The 20,689-nt window shown below is 35.2% G+C and overlaps 1 long non-coding RNA gene across 3 annotated transcripts in view; it reads right to left on the bottom strand.

Annotated features, from left to right (window-relative positions):
- Positions 1 to 14,038: 14,038 nt before the first annotated feature.
- The window catches only part of LOC140696583 (uncharacterized), a 395,510-nt gene continuing 388,859 nt past the window's right edge, over positions 14,039 to 20,689 (bottom strand). For all 3 annotated transcript variants that reach the window (XR_012073071.1, XR_012073070.1, XR_012073072.1), the window contains 4 exons: positions 17,880 to 18,019; positions 16,897 to 17,019; positions 15,682 to 15,766; positions 14,039 to 14,157 (listed from right to left, as the gene is read on the bottom strand). This is a non-coding gene — a long non-coding RNA (uncharacterized lncRNA). The remainder of the gene's footprint in view (positions 14,158 to 15,681; positions 15,767 to 16,896; positions 17,020 to 17,879; positions 18,020 to 20,689) is intronic.

The following is a 20,689-nucleotide window of genomic DNA, read 5'->3' on the forward strand; positions in this document are numbered from 1 at the left end:
TCACCTATTTCAACACTTCTACTGCAAAGCTAAGAGAAGGAAAATTGAAATTTTTTAACCATTTTCAGATCAAATGGTGTGTCCTCCAGAACAGAGATCCAGAAAGGCTGAAAGTAAACTGAGTTAGTGATGGGGCTTCAGAGAAAGCCCAGATATACCTAAAAAGTTATTTTTGTCCTCAGGTGTTCCACCTCTAAATCAATATCTAAAAAGCCCTCCCAAGACTATTCTGAGGTTACCATGACTCAGGGATTATACTCTGGTTTCTGAGATATAGTTGAACCCCCACTTCCAGATTACAGTGAGTGACTTGAAGGAACAGCTAGCAGGAGCTGAAGACACTCAAAGCTGAAATGTGTGCATGTAATATGTTTGTGAGCTTCCTTAGATTCTAGTTGCCTAATTAGATAGGCTCATACCCTGAGCAGGCAAAATTCTCTATCAGTTCTCAGTCAAAACTGTTTTCACTCCTTTCTCACTGCCTCTGATGATCATTTTAAACTAAGTTCACCTAAACAAAATGTGGGCATGTGCATTAGACTAGCTGTTCAGCCACTGAATCCTCTGAGACAAATTCAGCTTCCTTGCTGGTGGAAGAGAATGACACCTCGGAAGGCAGTACAGTGTAGCTCAAAGGAAATTACAATCTGATTGATAAACCCACTGGAAGTTTTGGTTTTGCTGACAATGTGGCAATTTCTATTCAGAGATTTTAACATCATAACAATTATCACTTTACCATTTCTCTTTCTAAATAGGCAATTTCATGCAAAGTATGATAATGTGTACTCTGATATCTTCTATTTTTTATAGTTTTGCTTGATTTAAAAGCTGTAACATTTTATTATCTTGATATATTAACTCTTAACTTGGCAAATTACAACCAACCAGAGTCTTATATAATATCCTATGGATTTTTCATTCTCATCTCATTGCAATCAGTAGAACAAGGAGTTTAGGGAGATCTATTTTAACAATTGCTCTGTGATGAACAACGTACCTTTGAAAGGCAAAGAAATGGAAGCCAGGATGGAAAAAGAGAAAACAATTATTTGCTATCAGTCTGACGTAAAGGAGAAACTCTCCCTTTATGTAATTTCAGTACAGTGTCCCCCTTTTCTATGGGGGATACATTTCAAGATGCCCAGAGGATGCCTGAAACCTCAGATGGTACAAAACTTAGATATACTATATTTTTCTATACATTCCCACATATAATAAAGTTTAATTTATAAATTAGGCACAGTAAGAGAATATCCAAATTGCTAGCATCACTACTCTTGCACTTTGAGGTCATTACTAAATGAAATAAGAATTATTTGAACACAAGCACTGATATAGGTAACAGTTGATCTGATAGCCAAGACAGCTGCTAAGTGACTTATGGGAGGGTTATGCCAGACAAGGAGACGATTCTCCTCCTGGGTGGGCTGCACCAAGATGGCTCAAGATTTCATCATGCTCCTCAGAGCAGCATGCAATTTAAAACTGATAAATTGTTTAGTTCTGGAATTTTTTATTTCATATTTTCTGACTGCAGTTGACTGTGGGTAACTGAAATCAGAGAAAGTGAAACCATGAATAAGGAACGGCTCCTGGAGTGATGAACATGGTGACAAATTCAGTTTTAAGAGCCGCCTTGTTAGAATCTAGTTGATATTAGGCTTGTCTATATACTGTCATATCAAAGTCTTTATTTAGTTATTTATTTAATTACTCATTATATTTCTACTTTTATGGTAAAAATGTATTTTGTTTTGACATATTTCTGAAAAATTTAGAATCAAAGAGTTGCAAAAGAATTCTGATATATCCTTCACCCTGCTTCTCCCTTTTTAACATCTTAAAAAACCAAGGAATATGTGTGGAAACTAAGAAATTAATCTTAGACCAATATTATGAACTAAAGTCCAGAACTCATTCAGATTTCACCAGTTTTGTTTTCCAACACTATCCTTTTTTTCCCCCTAATCCAGGATTCATTTCAGAATCCCACATTCCATTTAGTTTGTATGTCTCTTCTGTGACAATTACTAGTTTCTTCTCAACTTTAATGATCTTGATATTTTTCAAGTGTATTGATTATTTTGTAGAATATGTGTTTTTTCTTCTGATGTTTTCTCATGCTTAAATGTAGACTGCATTAAATTTAGGTTATGTGGAAGGATGCCAAAGAGGTGATATGTCCTCCTCAGGACATCATATTAAGTGTCACGTGATGTTCATATATAATACTGACAATATTCATCTGGATCATTTGCTTAAGGGAGTATTTGCCAGGATCCTCCTGTAAAGTGACTATTTATTCCTTTGAAATTTCTAAATTCTTTGAGAGAGATACTTTAAGACTATGCAAATATCTCATTCTGCTTAAGTTTTCACCCATTAATTTTAATATCCACTAGTGGAACTTAACTATTGCAAAATCACCATGGTATTCTGATGATGATTTTCTATTTTGCTTATTTCTTCTACGTGTATTAATTGGAATTCTTCAGTCAAGAACAGCTGTTGCTTTTCCTTCAGACCCTCTTTTTAACTGAAGTATAGCCAGTTACAACACTGTAAATTTCTGGTGTATAGCATAATGTTTCAGTCATACATATACATACATAGATTCATTTTCATATTCTTTTTCATTATAGGTTACTACAAGATATTGAATATAGTTCTCTGTGCTATATAGTATAAACTTATTATTTATCTATTTTATATATATCGTAGTTAGTATCTGCAAATCTCAAACTCCCAATTTATCCCTTCCTACTCCTTTTCTCTCCTAGTAACTGTAAGTTTGTTTCTATTTTATAAATAAGTTCATTTCTGTCTTTTAATTTTTTTTTAGATTCCACATAAGCAGTATCATATGGTATTTTTCTTTCTCTTTCTGGCTTATTTCACTTAGAATGACAAACTCCAGGTCCATCCATGTTGCTGCAAATGGCATGGTTTTATTCTTTTTTTATGGCTGGTGTATATGTATGTATGTACACACACACACACACACACACACACACACATATACCACAACTTCTTTATTTAGTCATCTGTCCATGGACATTGAGGTTGTTTCCATGTCTTGTCTGTTGTAAATAGTGCTGCTATGAACACTGGGTTGTATCTTTTCAAATTAGTTTCCTCTGGATATATGCCTAGGAGTGGGATTGCTGAATCATATGGTGAGTCTATTTTTAGTTTTTTAAGGCTTTTCTTGTATTTTATCCTGCACCAGACCTAAAATCAACCAGTTCTTTAAGGAACTCTGGTTCTTTTTATTGTAAAATGGTATTTAGAAAGTAATATCCAGGTTTGAGGTGTCTTTATTGCTATTGAGTCAAGTTTCATGTTAAGAGTTTTAATGAAAAGTATGCTGGTTGAAACTCATTCCTAGAATATCTAGAACTTTTGCCAAACTTTCTGGAGTGTCAAGAGATTCTAATCTAGCACCTTCTAATCTAGTATTAATAGATGCTATACTTTTGGTGGAGGGTTCCATTTTCTGGTAACATATTCCACCCTCAGAGATTCACAATGTATATTACTGAAGGATTTTTCCAAGACTTCCTCAATATGTTAAATAATATTGTTTGTCTTTGTTATCTTTCACTCAAAATAAGGTTTTTCCCTCCACAGTATATCTACCAGCATCCAGTAGGAGGAAGAGTCACTGCCAGCTGAACACCAGATTAGAAACATCATTTTAACTAAAAATCCTCTCTTCTAAATGTTATCCCTAAATAGAAACAAGATTTCAGTTACCTTGTATTTTTCTTTCCATGTTAATAACCCAGCAAAAGGTCAAGACTATCTTCGCTATAGCCACTAAACACTGACAATGGAATTGTCCGTATTAACTCCTAGTTTTCTTATGCGTTTCCCCACAAGTCACAATATAACAGACATACATACACACACACTTTCTTTTTTCCTTTCTTCCTTTTTTTTTTTCCTTTTTCTGGCTTAGATGAAGCACACTGGCATTTTTTCTGACACCTATAGCGCTGGTAGTTGTTCAGTATCTGCGAAAACACTATTTCTGAAACCAATCTATTAAAAAGAGTAAAACTGACCTCTTTTATTTTCTAATGTGTTCTTGTTCTGGCCGTTGTATCCACGTAGCATTGGTCCCCCGTCTTCTCTTGTCACTCTGGCATGCAGAATAGTTTTGCAGGATTCTGGTCTTTTGTGGCTAATTCATGCATGCCTGGGTGCTGGCCTTTCCTGCTTCTCCTCTTCCATCAAATTAGATTTTTGACTTTGTATCTAAGGTGGTATAGTTACCTATCCAGAAATCAGTGCTTTCCATGTTACCTAATTTATTAATTGACAAGAGGTTATTGAAGAATAATGCTTGAGATGTACTTTAAGGTTTTAAAAAATATTTTATTTATTTATTATTGCATTACTTATTTTTTTATTCTGGCAAGAGGGGGAGGTAATGAGGTTCATTCATTTCTAGAGGAGGTACTGGGGATTGAGCCCAGGACCTCATGCATGTTAAGCATGCGCCCTGCCACTTGAGCCATACTCTCCCCCAAACTGAGATACAATTTTTATAGCAATGAATCCTATTCACCATGAAGTGTGAATCATGTTAAAGCACTGCCAGCAAAATTAGGTAATCAAAGCAGCAAAAAACAAATAAACAGGCAAACTAGCTCTTAAAAATGGACCCAGAACTATCATTACACAGAAACAAACAAAACCAGAATAAAATTCTTCCATGATGACAGACCTAGAACTCATATACTACATTTCTTGTGTAACCAGCACTTGCTAAGCACCTACTATGCTGAACAACATACTTAAGATGGGGATACAAACTTCACAATGATCTAGCTCCAGCTTTCAAGTGATGAGATATATTGTAAGCCCAATTTTGATATAGTGTGAACATAATACTAATTTACCAGAAATTTGGGGAGCATAGAGAAAGATCATTTATTACATAATGATTCACTTATTAATCAGATTGAAGTGCCATAAAAAAATACTACACATGTTGAGTGGCTTAAACAACTGAAATGTGTGTCTCTCAGATCTGCAAGTTCCAAATCAAGGTCCAGCCAGATTTGTTCTGGTGAGAGCTTCCGTGCTAACTCATATAGCTGCCTTCTTGCTGTGTGTTCGCATGGCCTCGTCTCCATGTGCATGTGGATAGAGAGAGCGCTCTCTTGTGTCTCAGCCTCTAAGAACACTAATTATATTGAATTAGGCTCCCACCCTTACAACCTCATTAACCTAATTACTTCTTTATGGGCTCTATCTCTAAATCAAATCACACTGGAGTCATGGATTCTTTTGGAGGAACGCATTTAGTCCATAACACTCAGAGCTCTTGAAGATTTCATTTCATTTAAGAAAATAAATGGATGGTAATTATGTATGTCATTAAACATAAAACTGTAAATAGGGAAGAAAAAATAACTATTTTGTTTCTGAAAATATATTTATCACTCATGCCAATTAAAGATTTAATTCATTTAACAATTTAATTTGTAAGCACATTCATTTTTTGTTTTGTTTTGTTCTACCAATATGTTGGAGGCACCTGGGACAGTATTATTACATTTAATTTTCATATGAAAAACAGAGATACTGTTACTTATCTAAAATTATTGTGTATTGATTGTAAAATTCATATTGGTTAAATTACAACATAAGTCTTCTGGCTCCATCCTGTGATATTTCTGTATGATCAGTAAAGCCAAGATACATAAAATATTTTTTAGAATATAAGTAGCACAAAATACTTGTGTATTTTACTTGATGATTCGATGCCTTCCCTCAAAAAATAATTGCGGTGTGCCAAAACTGTCATCAAATTTGTAACATCACAAGGTAGATGGCCATAATGCATTCTGGGAAATACACAAACGGAAAATAGGGCAAGTCAAGAACAGGTAGGGCTTCAAAAGCATATGGCCATCAAAGGCTTGATTCAGTTTGTTACTGATGGTCAAGACTGCCCATTATAGTGAATATGGCATAGTATGTGAAAAGGGGACAGGGGTTGAGGCAGTGTCAAACTTCTGGACCCAGTCATATTGGAATAGGACCCTAACAGAGGACTGGGGACATGTGGTTCAGGCTCAAGGAGAGAGAATAGCAAGTGTTAGGCAAGGTATTAGGACTTACTCCATGTAATTTTTCAAGCTACTAGAAAAAACTAAGAAGCAGCCCATCTGTACTAAAAGGATAAAACAGTGTGCGTGGAAAATACAGTTCATGGGATACAGCAGTGGTGACCAGCAATCAGTGTTTCCATGCACTAATTCCTTTTTCATTTCTCTGGAAATTTAAGTGTTTTCCCAAATCCTAAGTCCCTAGAAAAACCAATGAAGAAATCAGGAAACTGTTACAGTATTTTAATTCTCCTATAAGAATTAAAGCCTAACAAGAAACAAAGACTAGTTCTAGGTAACCCACTAATGTGACCTAGAAAACAAGACCTGGGTGCACTGGCACTCAGAGTTGCAGCTTAATGGTAGACGTTTCTAGGAAAAGTGTCTGGTCTAATCACTTAGTCTTGCTTACAACCATCACTGCTGTGTTACAAGTGTGTTTTCAGGGTCCTGTCTGCTGCTAATGAAAAGTCATTATAATAAAAAAAAAAGTCTCCAGGCACTGTACATTTTCTACAAATTCTATTAGTAGCACTCCAAGAAATAACTTTTAGAAGCAAAATAAGTCCTTAATTTCACAATATTGAAGTGCAATTCTGTGTGCTGTTTGCCTTGCTATAAGAACTAAGTGTTATTTTAATATTACCCATTAGTATTCACAGGTGATTTTCTGTGTTTGAATATTTGCTTTAGCCTACGGTTATTTGTAAATACCTTAACAGAAGAGATTCAAGGAGAACGGGATGTGGATATTGCTGGACAATGCTCTGATATGAAAGTGAAAACAGATTTAAATTTTGAATTAATAAAAGTAATACTGATTTTTAACAGTAAACCAAAGTCAGATCAGGCAACTATTCATAGTTAAAAATAAAATGAATTTATACGTAGCATCATGTACCCTAACACTCAGATTCAATAGTAATGCTTATGTGCTCTACAATTTTAAGAATAACAATTTTTTAATATTAAATATTTGTTTATCACTGTTTAATTTTTAAAATTATTATTACTTGGCATTCATTTTCTTTTAATAGTTCCTTTTTTTTGAGATGTCTGTATCTGATAGAGGTTAATTTGAATGTCATTGAACTATATAATGTCTCACTATATTGGTTCATTTTAGTAACCATGCACTTTTCATTATGTCTCAAAAACTCTGAAATTTTTAACATAGGCTTATCACAGAAGAATAATCCACTGTTTATTGTAACTCATAATATTTTAACTGTGGTAACTCATAATTATTTAAAAATATAAATGAATTGTTATGAAAAACAAAAACATGTTTTCAAAGATTCCCAAGAATCCTAGTGGATTCTAACTTCTCATTCCTAAATCCTGAATATTAACGTCTTATAAGAATTTGGAAACACTACCTGTTCACATGTAAAACAATTCTGGAATGGGCACTGTTTCCCATACATGTGCTAAAACAACAACAAAAACTAGTTGCCTGCTCCTGAAAGATAAGACTGTGAATCAACTCTAATAGTTTACCCCTCAAGAGAACTCGCTCAAAGTGAGTCCTTCACGTTGTTATGCCCATCAGCCCAAAGCTGTTAAGCCAAAAACTCAGCCCAATCCCAACCAGTTTCTCAACTTACAAGAGCCACTTTAAAATCACTCAATTCATGACTCTTTAGAGGAAATACTAAGACTCTGACAAGGTGATGCTCTCCCTTTAGTAAGTGAATTAATCTGACTAGATCAAAATGTTTTTCCAGCAGTCTTTTGGAGATCGACAGTTTACTAGGTATTTATCTGGACAATAAAAAAGAAATAGCACTATTCTCATTCTATAGATGAATATATTGAAGCCGAGAGAGGTTAAGTAACTCACTCATGTCTCACAGATTGTAATTGGAAGGGCCAGGATTCTGTAACATTTCCTTCTCCCTACCACAATCTTTTTCTCAAAAAGTATAACTCAATTTCACTCATTTTTTTTCTGTGACTCTCTTTCTTTGATTCACATCGTTGTCATCTTGTACTTGAACTAACGCTGTTGACTATGAACCAAACCGATCTTACTTATTTGCCTCTCTTGAAATCATTCTTCAGACAGCAGCCAGAATGTCAGAATAATCTTTGAATTTGCCATTTAGATCGTGGCCTCCACTACTTAAAACCATTTTAGTGATGTCTTACTGAATGTACAATTAAAAAGAAAAAAAAAATTATAGGGATTTAAAACCTAAATTCTTAGCAAGTCTCCAAACCCTGCTTTAGCTAACATTTGTTACTTTTCTAATCTTTCATTGTCTTCTGTGCTTCTAACATATTGTCTTTTTTCCATTTCCTCAAATATATGGCTGCTCTTTCTTATTCCAGGGTTTTGTACGAGGTGGTCCTTCTGCCTAGAAGCCTCTTACTTCCCAACCGTTTTCAGATAATTCATCTCTCATATTTTTAGATCTCTGCCAGAAGAATTCCTTAGAAATTATTCCCACTCTCTTATCAGTCTAAATTACGGATCCTTGCCATATTCCCATTAAAACCTACATCTTTCCTTTATAACATGTATTACAATTTGTAATTATATCTTTATTTTAGATATATTACTATTACTATTACATTATTTTAGACATATTACTATTACTATTACTATTTGACCCATATATTTCCTCCATAATACTATCAACTTCACTGTCTGATGCTGAGATTTTTGCTCATCACTGTATTTTAAGTATCTAATAAAATACTGGTACCTAAAAGAAATGAGGGCACTGTTAGTTAAAGTGATATAATGAATGAATGAATGAATGAATGATAACATGTAAGAAAAAAATTCCAGAAACTACAAAAAGATGCTGCTTTCATTTATCCAGATTGAAAGTTAAGGCTGTAACTGCTGAGTGAAAATTCATTGCTTCTAGGTCATGATTCTCACTTTGGTTGGGCTTAATGATCACATGGGGAGTTTGGGAAAAAAATTCAATTGCCCGGGTACTACCCAAAGAGATTAATTATTTTGGATAGAGGCTCAGGTATCAAGATTTGAAAAAAATTTCCAAAGTAATTCTAATGTGTGGTTGAGACTGAGAATCACATAAAGGAGCTGGGAAAACAATATTGTCTACAATCATAAACATTGGTTATGAAAAGATAGCAATTTGGATCTTGGAAGATTTTAGTACTAATCAAGAAAACATTTAAAATATAAGGGCAAGTTATATGCAAACTACATTTCATTTGTAGTCTCTATTCCTCATACATGGCTACCAACTTGGCTCAAACCCCAGTTTCATGGCTTTTAAAGTCCACAGCTTGACTATCAGCATGGTACATCTCTAACCTTCCTCTGATGCCTCTTCTTCCTATCCTTCGGTTCATACCTATTGTTTAAATTCTGTTCCACAAGATGTATTATAAGCTTTTTGCTTTCACCACATACAATACAAAAAATAAACAAAAAACAAGACAAAACAAAATACCCAAGCTATGCATTTTATGAGTTTAACTTATCTGATGATTTTGAATGTCGCAGAAACTATGAAATTATGCACTGCCAACAGTTCATCCCTGAAACCTTTCTTTTTCACCCCTGACAACTGATATCTCCAGCCAAAAGCAGTTCTATACACAGTCAATCTTCATGCCACTTCCATATTAAGTCTGTTATTACTGCTAAAATTCTGGTACACATAATTTTTTCTTCCCCTTCCACCTGTTAGGAAGTTGATCTTTAGTCATCAAGTTATTACTACATAATCGCAGCCCTCTCAGCATGTGCTCACGTTTCTGGCTAAAACCACCTTGTTAGATCTCATCCCCTTGTAGAAGATGAAGCTCCTTCCTCTCTACTTCCTACCAAAGTTGGTTGACTAAGAGCCAGATGGTGAGAAAATAGTGGCCTCTGCCTCCTGTTTTCTCTAACAGTCACGCTTTTCTCAGAGCAGCCACTTATTCTCACTCATCTGATTTTTTGGAATATTGTGGTACACTATCTTTTGTTTCCTGAATGTCTATAAAAGTGTCTTAAATTTTTTAATTTAAACTTCTTTTTTCTATTAATGTTAAATTATCTTCATGCATACGACAATCTACAAAATAAAACCTGTTGTCTCTGAACCTATTCTTTTTCCCATCCCAAAGTTAGCCTTAATTTATAGAGCATAAAGATTGGTCTTAATGTGTTCATGGTGAGTATGTTCTATGGCTCCTCTGGGTTGGAAAGTCTTTCCACAGCTGCTGTTGGGAACTGGAGAACCTGTGTTGCCTTGCACCCAGAGTTACCACTATGTGTTCTCTTTCAGAGTCCAATATGATATGACGCCAGGAAAAAATTATTCTTTGCATCCTTTGGTGATTATTAGAGCAACACAGTAGATTGTGATGCTTACGTAGAATTATTTACTGGAACTGTAGTCCAATCTTAGAAAGGAACTACAATATAAAGAGAACAAAGTTTAAAGTTCAAGCTAATTTGCATGTTTCCTTTTCCTACGTAAGAGAAGACATTTCAAGACCTGAGTCTGCACTAGGAACATATGAACTCTTGTCTGCAGCTTCTCTGCCTCTTTCCTGCCTTCAAGTGTGTGCCTTACTTCAATCTAGTCCACATGTAAATCTCTAGCTGAAATTACTACAGAAGGAAATGATGCACAAGTTGAAAGCTAAGTCAGAAAAGGAAAGGACAACTTTGGTAATTAATCTATAGCAGAGAGATAAAAGTGCAATTTGAATTTAAAATTTATTATGGATATTTCATAGAAGATGTGATACATATGCTTAAGTGGTTGGTTATCAAAATCTATGCTCTGGTCCTAAGGTGATTGTGGCAGGAAGACAGCTGACACCTGGGGAAAGAATGATCTAGTGAATAAGATCAAGGGAAAATAGACCCTGCTCAGACCAGTACTGATGCAGGTCCTCCAAAAGGCATCCTTTCAGGCCAGAGGGAATATCTTTGCTGAAGATATCAAGTCCTTCTTGTAGGAAGTTTACAACTATTTAGGGAAAACCATTTGAAGGCCACCCCTATTCCCCAGAGAGTTAGAGTATTAAAAACAGATGGCCTTAATTTCTGTAGTTAACAGCAAACAAAATAATTACACAAGTAACATGAGAAAAGTGTTATGAATTAAATGGTAAATAGTAAGGCTGCTATGCAGAGGTTGTATAGACTGGAAATAGGATATGAGCTAGGTGGTAAGTGATAAAAGCAGAGTTTCTCTAACTTCAGCAAGATGTTAGTGTGACTAATTTACTCTTCTAATTGACATCAGTTGCCATGACCTAAATGGTCAAACCATGATCCATTTTGGCAAGATAAATGAGGAATCCTAAGTGATCCCAATAACTGTGTCAAGACTCCTCCTGTGGATGAAGAAATATAATATGATAAGATTTATTGCAAATATATTTTGAGAGAACTTTGAAAACAGGAAGATACTTGGGGCATGGAGGACATAACTTCAATAAATAAACAAAAGAAGCTGCAGTGATCACTTTTGGGGTATTGTTCTGCACCTCAGATCCCAAGTGGGGAACTCCAAATTATGTTTGGATTTTCTGAACATCTGATCACATTAATAGACCAAGATTGGAGATTTGAATGAAATGTGGAAATTGGTGTTCAAGAAAATTGAACTTAGTACTGAGAATATCTGTCCCTTCTGTGTTGTTACTTTAGTGACATGTAAACTTAGGACCATTGCATGATCATCTTCTGCTTGCCAGGTGGACTGATATCAGAGAAAGTTCACAAAGAGTGAGCCAGAATCACAGAGTGCAGTGGAGATAAGAGATTAGTACTGATCCAAGGGACTGACATCTTATGCTTTCCTGGGTTTCATTCTTCTTCTGCTATTTGACCACTTTCATTCCTTTTTGTTTCCTGAAGGATAATAACTAAGTTTACTTCTTACAACAGAAAGTCCTAACATACATGAAGCAAATTAATTCAAAAGTTAAAGGGAGGAGGCCAGGAATCAGTAGAAAAAAGTACGTAATCTATTCCAAGCTATAGGTCTCATATTTATTTCTCATTTACTTTCTAAATGACTCTTTCTTAAAACACCACAGCAATGTGGTTCTGTCTTTATAACTATATTGGATATATGCAAATATTGGATTGAGGAAATCAAAGCTCGCTATATATAGAGAGATGTGGCAAAGACACATTTTACTTAGCATTTCACACTCTGTAGTGTGATACAATTAGACTTTGCAAACAACAGCAAATAAATGATTTGGCAAGGAAGACACATTCTCATGTGTTTGAGTATTAGCATCGGAATCAGCTCTGGCTCCCGTCCTCGTCATCTACTGCTCTATTAGAATGATCACTGCACGGAGCTTCTGAGACTAAAACCTTCTGATTGCTTTTCTTCAGAGCAGATTACTTCTTGCTGTACTTTCACTGCTCTCTCTTGCCTGCACTGACAAACAACGTGCAGAACGTGAAATAGATGGTTTATAGGCACTTGATGATGAACAGACCCTCTAGTTAGGATGAGAAGTAAAAATATCACCCAAGTCATAGGAAAAGCCTTGGCTATGGAATTTTACAGACTTGAATTCAGCGTTTACCAGCGATGTGACCCTATGGGAGTTATTTAACTTTGTTGGTCCTCAGCTTTCTTATCTCTAAGTGGGGATAATAATGTTCATATGTTAGGGCTGTTAGGATTATAATGAGGTGGCATATGTAAAGTGTAGGACAGGGACTCTGTCACATCAGAGACACAAGCACAATGGATACTATAAGTGCTTGTTACAGGGAAATCCCTTAACACCCTGATTGTGAACTTAGTCACGTTATTGATGACCCAAATCCATTTGTACTCCTTATGTACGCAGAAGCTTTCAAACTTTATTTCCAGCTACAGAGCTGCACTCAGGTAATAACTCAGCTAAAGAGATTTTTTTCTTTTGAATGAATTATGCTTCTGGTGTGCTAAATTTTCTCAAGGCAGTCAACCATAAAAATTATATTATGTATTTCTCTTGTGTAACTTGTGTGAAAGTAGAGTTTGTCAAAACTGGCTGCTCAGCATTTAATGAGAACCTCCACTGCATCTGATCCAGAGTCAAGCTGTATATAAAGAGGGTAAACAGGAAAGTTGGAGAGGGAAGCTAAAACTGACAAAGTGGGGCAATAAACAATAAGGGGAGAATGTTTTAAAAATCTAAAAATGAAGATATCAGTGGAGAAAGTCAAGTAATTGTCACCTTTTTTTAATAAGTGAAAACTGAATTTGCTTTTGTGTGTCAAGACCTAAAATTAGGGAACTTCATTTCCATTGACATCCTCAGTACTCACTGGTGAAATATGAAGAAGATGTCCCCCTGACCTCTACCTAAATGAACACGAATGTTAGGGGGAGGAGAGCCATCAGTTTCCAAATTGTCTTAGAGAAGGCCCTGAGGAGTTTCAACAAATGATTCCACTATATATACGCTATGTAAGATTATAAAAATTGGGGGAAAATACCAAAGCATCCCTGCCTTTTGTAAATTTAGATTTAGATCCTATGGGTTTCACTATTGAAGGCATAACAAAGAAATTACACTTTCTTTGTCTCTAATCTATTGCAATGTTAAATGGTATTATACACTGATACTTATTAAAAAGTAATGCAAGATTCTGAGCTCATCTTATTTTCCAGCCACCTTCATCTGGGGTCAAATGCTCATCCACAGTCCCTCTAATTGTTGCTCTGAGACAGAGTTGCAATGCATACCAGAGTGTTTCTGAGTGGGTCGCTGCCTTTTACAATTACTGTAACTTATAAATACCATTAGCACAGAACATGGTGCAGTGCACTGAGATGGCCATCTGCTTGTCATCCTCACCTATTAAACAGTGAGAAAGTATGCTTCCTAGTGCATACTGTGTCCTGAGCACCCACAACCATCTTCAGTCCTACTCGTTAGTGCATTAACCAACCATCGTTTACCTATGTTACTGCAACAGCCTCCTGAAGGTTGTCTCACCCTTATCTCGCCCACTTCACACCAAAGCAATCTTCATAATCAGCAATAAACGGTGTCACTTTGTTGAACGCATTTCCTTAACGGTTACCTGTTGTTCAGGGAAAACAAAATCAAATCTTGCACTGAACAATCATTTGAATTTGTTAATAAGAATGACGATATATTGCAATTTTTGCATTTTTTCAACTACATTCTGGCAATGTGAAGCCTGTTCCCCTAGTATATCTCACAGTTTTGGGTATATACTTGTTTGATAAATAATTAAATAGCAAAAAAATACATCGATGACAATGTAGAATCTGTTGGATAACTCAGGACTATAATCCTGAAGCAGTGTTCTTCAGCATGGCCAGAGAATCACCCTGTCCACGTCACTTGTTAAAATCAACTTTCTAGGTCCTAGTTCATAATCAAGACCATATCAGAATAAAGGTCTCTGTGATGCATCATGATATTACCAAGTTTAATATGCTCCATGGTGATGTTTCCATTCCCTATAGTTTGAAAATCACAGCCTTAGGTCATAGGGTAAGTATTGAGTGTGAGGGGCAGAATGCAAGAATGGAAGCCAATGATGTTGAACTTCAGTAGCACTTGAAGGCCCTACAGTTATTATTCTAAAGACTAGTAATAAGCATTAAAATGCTATATGAAACTTTTTAACATTTAATTTATTATCTGTATACTGAGTGGCACTGTAAAATTTATCTCTTACTGTGGGTTGTGGCAAAAAATACTTGAAAAAATACTTGAAAGCCCTTGCTCTAATGAAATAAAAAAGGTAAAACAGTACAATTTTAATATCTATATATAGATATTTATCCATAACAACGTAAGTTTAATATCTATATATAGATATTTATGCATGCTTCTAAATACAGTGAGCACAGGAAAAGTCAGATGGGTCAATACATAGCTGCATCTCTTTTAAGTCAGGAGCCCAGGAAGATGTGCATCTTCTCACAATGCTGAATCACATGAAGCTGTGGACCAAGGTCATGTTCGACATGACTTAGAGCTCTCAGTGTGTACTATTTCCCACCTACCAAATCCTCAGGCTTCCACAAACCAAACAGTGAAGGACGGTGGGGTAGTGGGCAACTAACTCATCCTCACTTTTCTGGGATTTTCCCCATTTTAGCACTGAAATTCTTGTTCTTGTCCTGGAGATCCCCTCAGTTCTCTACAAACAGGATGGTTGATCACTCTACGTGTTGTGCAGGAAATATTCTATTCATCTTTTATTCGAACATCTTTTATTCAAATGTTTAATCTGAAAATGACTTTCTGCAGATCTCTGGTAGTCCACCACGTAAATAAGTTGCACATGAAGCTGCTTTACTCTAAATGAGGACAGATGCTAAAGCTTTGCCCAATCAACCCAACTCTATCATTTCTAGCTCTTTCTTTTTATTTTATTTTTCATTTTTTGGGGGGAGGTAATTAGGTTTACTTATATATTTATTTTTAGAGGAGGTACGGGGGATTGAACCCAGGACCTTGTGAATGCCAAGCATACACTTTACCATTTGAGCTATACCCTCCCCTGAAGCTCTTTCTAAAGACTCTGTGAGGCCCTGTGATTATGTCATAGTGTTCATGCCTTGATTACCTTATTGCTTAGATTTCACTTCATTTGATTTCCAGACTTCTTATACAACAGTATACATAGACTGAAGTTACTTTAGTGCTTTTCTCTGAAAAGAAATTACAAAGGAACATAACACCTGCTGAGTCACCTGCCTTACATGGAAAGATTTATACAATAGTATTTAAATACTGAAATTTAAGTGGCAAATATAATAGAAATGCAAATGTCAAAAACAATTGCAGATGTCTATATTTTAATGTGAGGATGTGAGGCAGTCACCAATGGAAAGATTAAGGCTTTCTGTAAGTGTTACACAGTTATGGAAATTAAAAATTGTTGGACAAGCTAACTTCTGGGCAAATCAGACTAATAAAATGTCTTATATCACTCATAAGATTGAGCATTTGTGGTTTTGGTGTTGATATGTGTGTTTGTTAATCATTAGAGTTGGGCTCCCATAGGGAAAACAGTCATTTCATTTCTACTACTCTTACTAAAAGGCATATATTCTTAGTTGGTATCACAAATTTATGTTTTCAAATATCACTGCAAATAAATATTTAGCAATAAGTTCACCTGCAAGAAAAATTCTAAATTCTTAGTGATCACAAGTTTAAAAAAACTGTAATTTAGCTGAAATGGTCATAGTTTCGGAGTATACACCCTTACCTTTCAATAGATAAATATAATTTTATTAGCCTCAATGTTGTATATGTGTCCATAAAAAGCTTATATTCTCCCCAAATTATTTTTACACACATTAAGATTTGTTTTAGACGAATATGCTTTAAAATAACCTTCTCAGAGATCTGTAATCCAGAAGTATGGTTTGCCTTGACTCTTCAAGGTGGAATGTGAGAATTGTGAGGAAAACATTCACCATGGGATTAGAAACCATTTTAATCACCTTCCTCTCAGAAACATCTGGCTGAAGCCCAGACACTTTAGGCTTACTTTTTAAATGGGAATTGATTCCTGGAAAGAAACCAACTCCATCTACAATAAAATTCAGTGCTTTGTGGTTGAATTCAATTAGTGTCCCCAACTGAATACAAGGAGAAAAAGATAAACCTGTGGTTATGTATGAGGTTCTACAATCTCATAGAATTTTGAGCATTACAATCAAATGGTTTATAGCCTTTCCAATTAAATAAATTGTCAGCTGCAGGAACATGCTAAAGCTTGTTTAAAACCATTCCTAGTGATATAGTCTTGAGCTAAATTAATTGTACTTACAGGTGTTCCAGTTGTATGGCACTAGTTGCAATTCATGCATTCCTATGTATCATCTTTCAGCTCTGTTCTCAATGTTTAATCTGAAAATGACTTTCTGCAGATCTCCGGTATTCCACCAGGACTCTGGATAAAGAACAGTTAATCTATGTCAATTTGCAGACAGTCACCTGGGTTACTTTTCTCCCTGCTTTCTCTCTGCTAATAGTTGCTTGGACAGTGATCCTACAGTAATGAGATTTTCCTAGACAACCTGACTTACTGACAAGTCTCAAGGGGTAGGGGGAGATTATAAAATTTTGGGTCTTCAATGTAGGTCACCCTGATGAATTTCAAAAAGTGATCTCAGAAAAGCAAAACATAATTAGGAGTTATCTATCCTTTGGATATGCCAAAATCTTCTTTTAAAAAATTACATCTGGGCTTAAAAATGAGAACAGCATGTCATTTCCTTGAAAAAGAATAAGAATCTGTACAGGAGTGAGTAAATTATCATGGAGGTAGTGTTTTCTAAAGGGAATATAATAGTGTTAGTGGAGAAAGCAAACATGCAGGCAGGGTGATGAATGAGTGGTTTTTTACAGTGAATCACATTTGGCTTTTGACACTGACCAAAATTCATTCTTCAAATAGTTCAAGTTTTATTCATCAGTTAAGTCTTCCTTTCCTTCTCATCGGCCTCCCTGATCCTGCCTGTCCAACCTCCCCCACCACATACACACTCCCATACACAAGGGAGTTAGAGGATGACTTGAGATCAAATTACAGTAAATAGAATGAAAACTCAAAATAACTACACAGCTTTCTTGATTTTTTTATTAGGAAAATATTTAACATATAATTTTACAGCTTCTCTTTTAATTGATTCTCATAGTATTCAAGAAAACACTATATTCTCTTGAAAGTAAAAAAAAAAAAAGAAAGAAAGAAAGAAAGAAGGAAAGAAAGAAGGAAGGAAAATGCAATCTACGTTTTATTCCAGATACCTTATTTAATCCACACGTTGCTCGTTCTGTGTTTATTTCACCCTGTATTGTACTGGCTTCTCATTCATAGGACCTTCAAAGTTTCACCTTCAGAATCACTGGCCCAAGACAAATTGGCACAGCAGGAAGTGATAGTTGCTCTGTGTGACACAAGAGGAAAAATACACATTATTTCTTTCTAATCTGCTGAAGCACATTTGACTTCATTCCCATGTCGATTTTCATTTTGACAAGACAGATGAGAAGGGAAGCACAATTGTATAGATTTGCACATTTATTCCCATTTTTAAGGCATGAGTGGAGAAATCTTTCCTGGTTGATGACTTAAAGTGTCCTGTCACTCTGTTCTTTAGTATGAAAGTTTTCAGAAATCAGGATGCTGTAATATGCCATTGCAATATCCATTAACTCAATAGGCTGAGCAGTACTTTGGGGTGTCAAGGGCAAAGAATCTAACTCAACTGCCACTGATTTGTTACATCCACCAATGAGTCAAGGAACACTAACACAGGGGGTTAATTTTAAAAACTACCTTCAGGCTCAGGAGGAGATGAGCTCTTGTAGTAGGAGGGATGGATCTTTCAGGATCCCTTGCCACTTTCTTTATCCATTGCAGCCCAGGCATGTGCTGACAAGCATGCTGCTGTTAGAACTGGGAAAGAAGTCTTAGTCTGGGGAAGATTTTTGCCATTATGAAGTCACATTTCTTATGTCTTCATGTCTTATGTGATATGATTATTTGGTTATCAGGGAAACTCTGACAACCAAAAGAAAGGGGTGGAGATTTTAAAATTATTTTTTACAAATCCTTTCTTTATTCAGGCTAAGAAATATAAAACTACCTTTAAAAAAACATATACACTATGATACAATGCATTTTGAAAATAAAAAAAAATCAAGAGTATAGTTTTGTATTTGGGAAGAAACATCCTTTTTTTTCTGCATTCAAAGTCTATTTTTTTGTGTGTGTGTGATGCATATTTCAGACTAGTGGATTTTATTCTCAACAATGTCTAACTCTACTGTTGGATTTTTAACAACATTGTCATATGTCATAATCTTGGGATCACATGTCTCATTTAGCTCTTTCATCTAATAACTACAGACTACAGCTGTAAATCTTATTTGCCATCTTTCTATACACCATTGGTGAAAAAATTGGGAGGGAAAAAGGATGACTGGCTACATGAAAATCTATCATGACTTCAAAAATAACTTCCAAATTATCACTCTCAAACTGAATTGAACCAACACAATTTTATTTATACTCTCATTATGTCTAAGAATCTATAGCAAAATCTATAGAGGACTCAAACAAATGATAAGACACTAAGCTTGCCCTTGTAAAGTTGACAAAGTTGTAGGAAGCAAAAAGAAGCATTCACACACACATACAAACAAGACACATTACATCAAGAAGGTAAACATAATGTCATGGGCTACCAGAGAGCAGAAAATTACACAGCAGAAGAAATATAACAGAAATGTCAATTATGAGCAGATACAAATGATTCATATAATTTTTAAAACTTCTAAATATTTTGGAATAAATTTAGATTTACAGAAAATTTGCTAAAATAATATGTAGGGTATACTCAGCTACCCCAAGTGTCAACATATTTTATAATAATGGTATTTTTGTCAAAATTAAGAAATTAATTTTGGTACATTAGTATTAGGCAAAACACAGACTTTATTTGAATTCCACTTTCCACTAATGTTCTTTTTCTGTTCCAGTATTCAATTTAGAATACAACATCAAAATTAGGATATAAATTATTTAATCCATAAATTCCATCCTTAATTATAAACATTGATAGACGTTAGAGATTGTGTCATAAGATAAAATTGAGTTCCAGTGTCATAAATGTATGGTTTCAAATTCTTATTTTGCCAGTTATCTTACTACTGTAACACTGACCATAGAACTCAGCTTTACTGGGCCTCAATGTGCTAGTTTGTTAAATAAAAAAAAATAAAAGTAGCAACTTCTGGATTATTCTTTTAAGTGAAGAAATGCATTTAAAGTGATCAATTTGTGTCTGATCCTAACATTTAATGACTGTTAGAAAATATTATGTTTGCTTATACTGATTCACTTAAAAAACAAAAGTGTGAAAGTGAAATGATACCAGGAATTTCAAAATGTCTAATATGATATGGTGAATTTTAAACATCAAATTAACATTACGTGTACTGAAAGCTGGAATTCAAAAAGAGAGGGAAAGTTTTGGAGGGACCCTGTCTTAATGTAGACAGTAATAAGTGAAGAGGATTTGGATAGACAACAATAATAGTAAGATATCTGAGGTCCCACTCAAAACAGCAAACAGCACAGAACAAATCTGAAGAAGGGACAGGAGATGGGTTTAGCAATAACAGCAGATTTATGAGTATGAGTAGTTAGGGGAATGCTGAAGAAGAAAACTGGGACTAGTCTTGACGAGCCTTGAATGTCAGGGTAAGAGGATTAGACTTGATCATGCAGGCAACAGGTTGTCATTGAACACTTGGTACCACCAGATATGGCTTCGTAGGGTAACAGACTTAGTTAGCCATGAAATGGGCCTTTTCAGAAGCACATTAACTCTCATTAATAGCCTACTGGTCTCCAGAATATACAAACGCTCATACAATTCAGTAACAAAAAAAAGGCAAACAACCCAAACAAAAAATGGGCAAAAGACCTAAACAAGCAATTCTCCAATGCAGACATACAAATGGCCAATCGGCAAATGAAAAAAAAAAAAAGCTCAGTATCGCTAATTATCAGAGAAATGCAAATCAAAACTATAATGAGGTATCACCTG

The sequence above is a fragment of the Vicugna pacos genome, chromosome 5, assembly GCF_048564905.1.
Source record: "Vicugna pacos chromosome 5, VicPac4, whole genome shotgun sequence".
NCBI classification, from domain to species: domain Eukaryota; kingdom Metazoa; phylum Chordata; class Mammalia; order Artiodactyla; family Camelidae; genus Vicugna; species Vicugna pacos.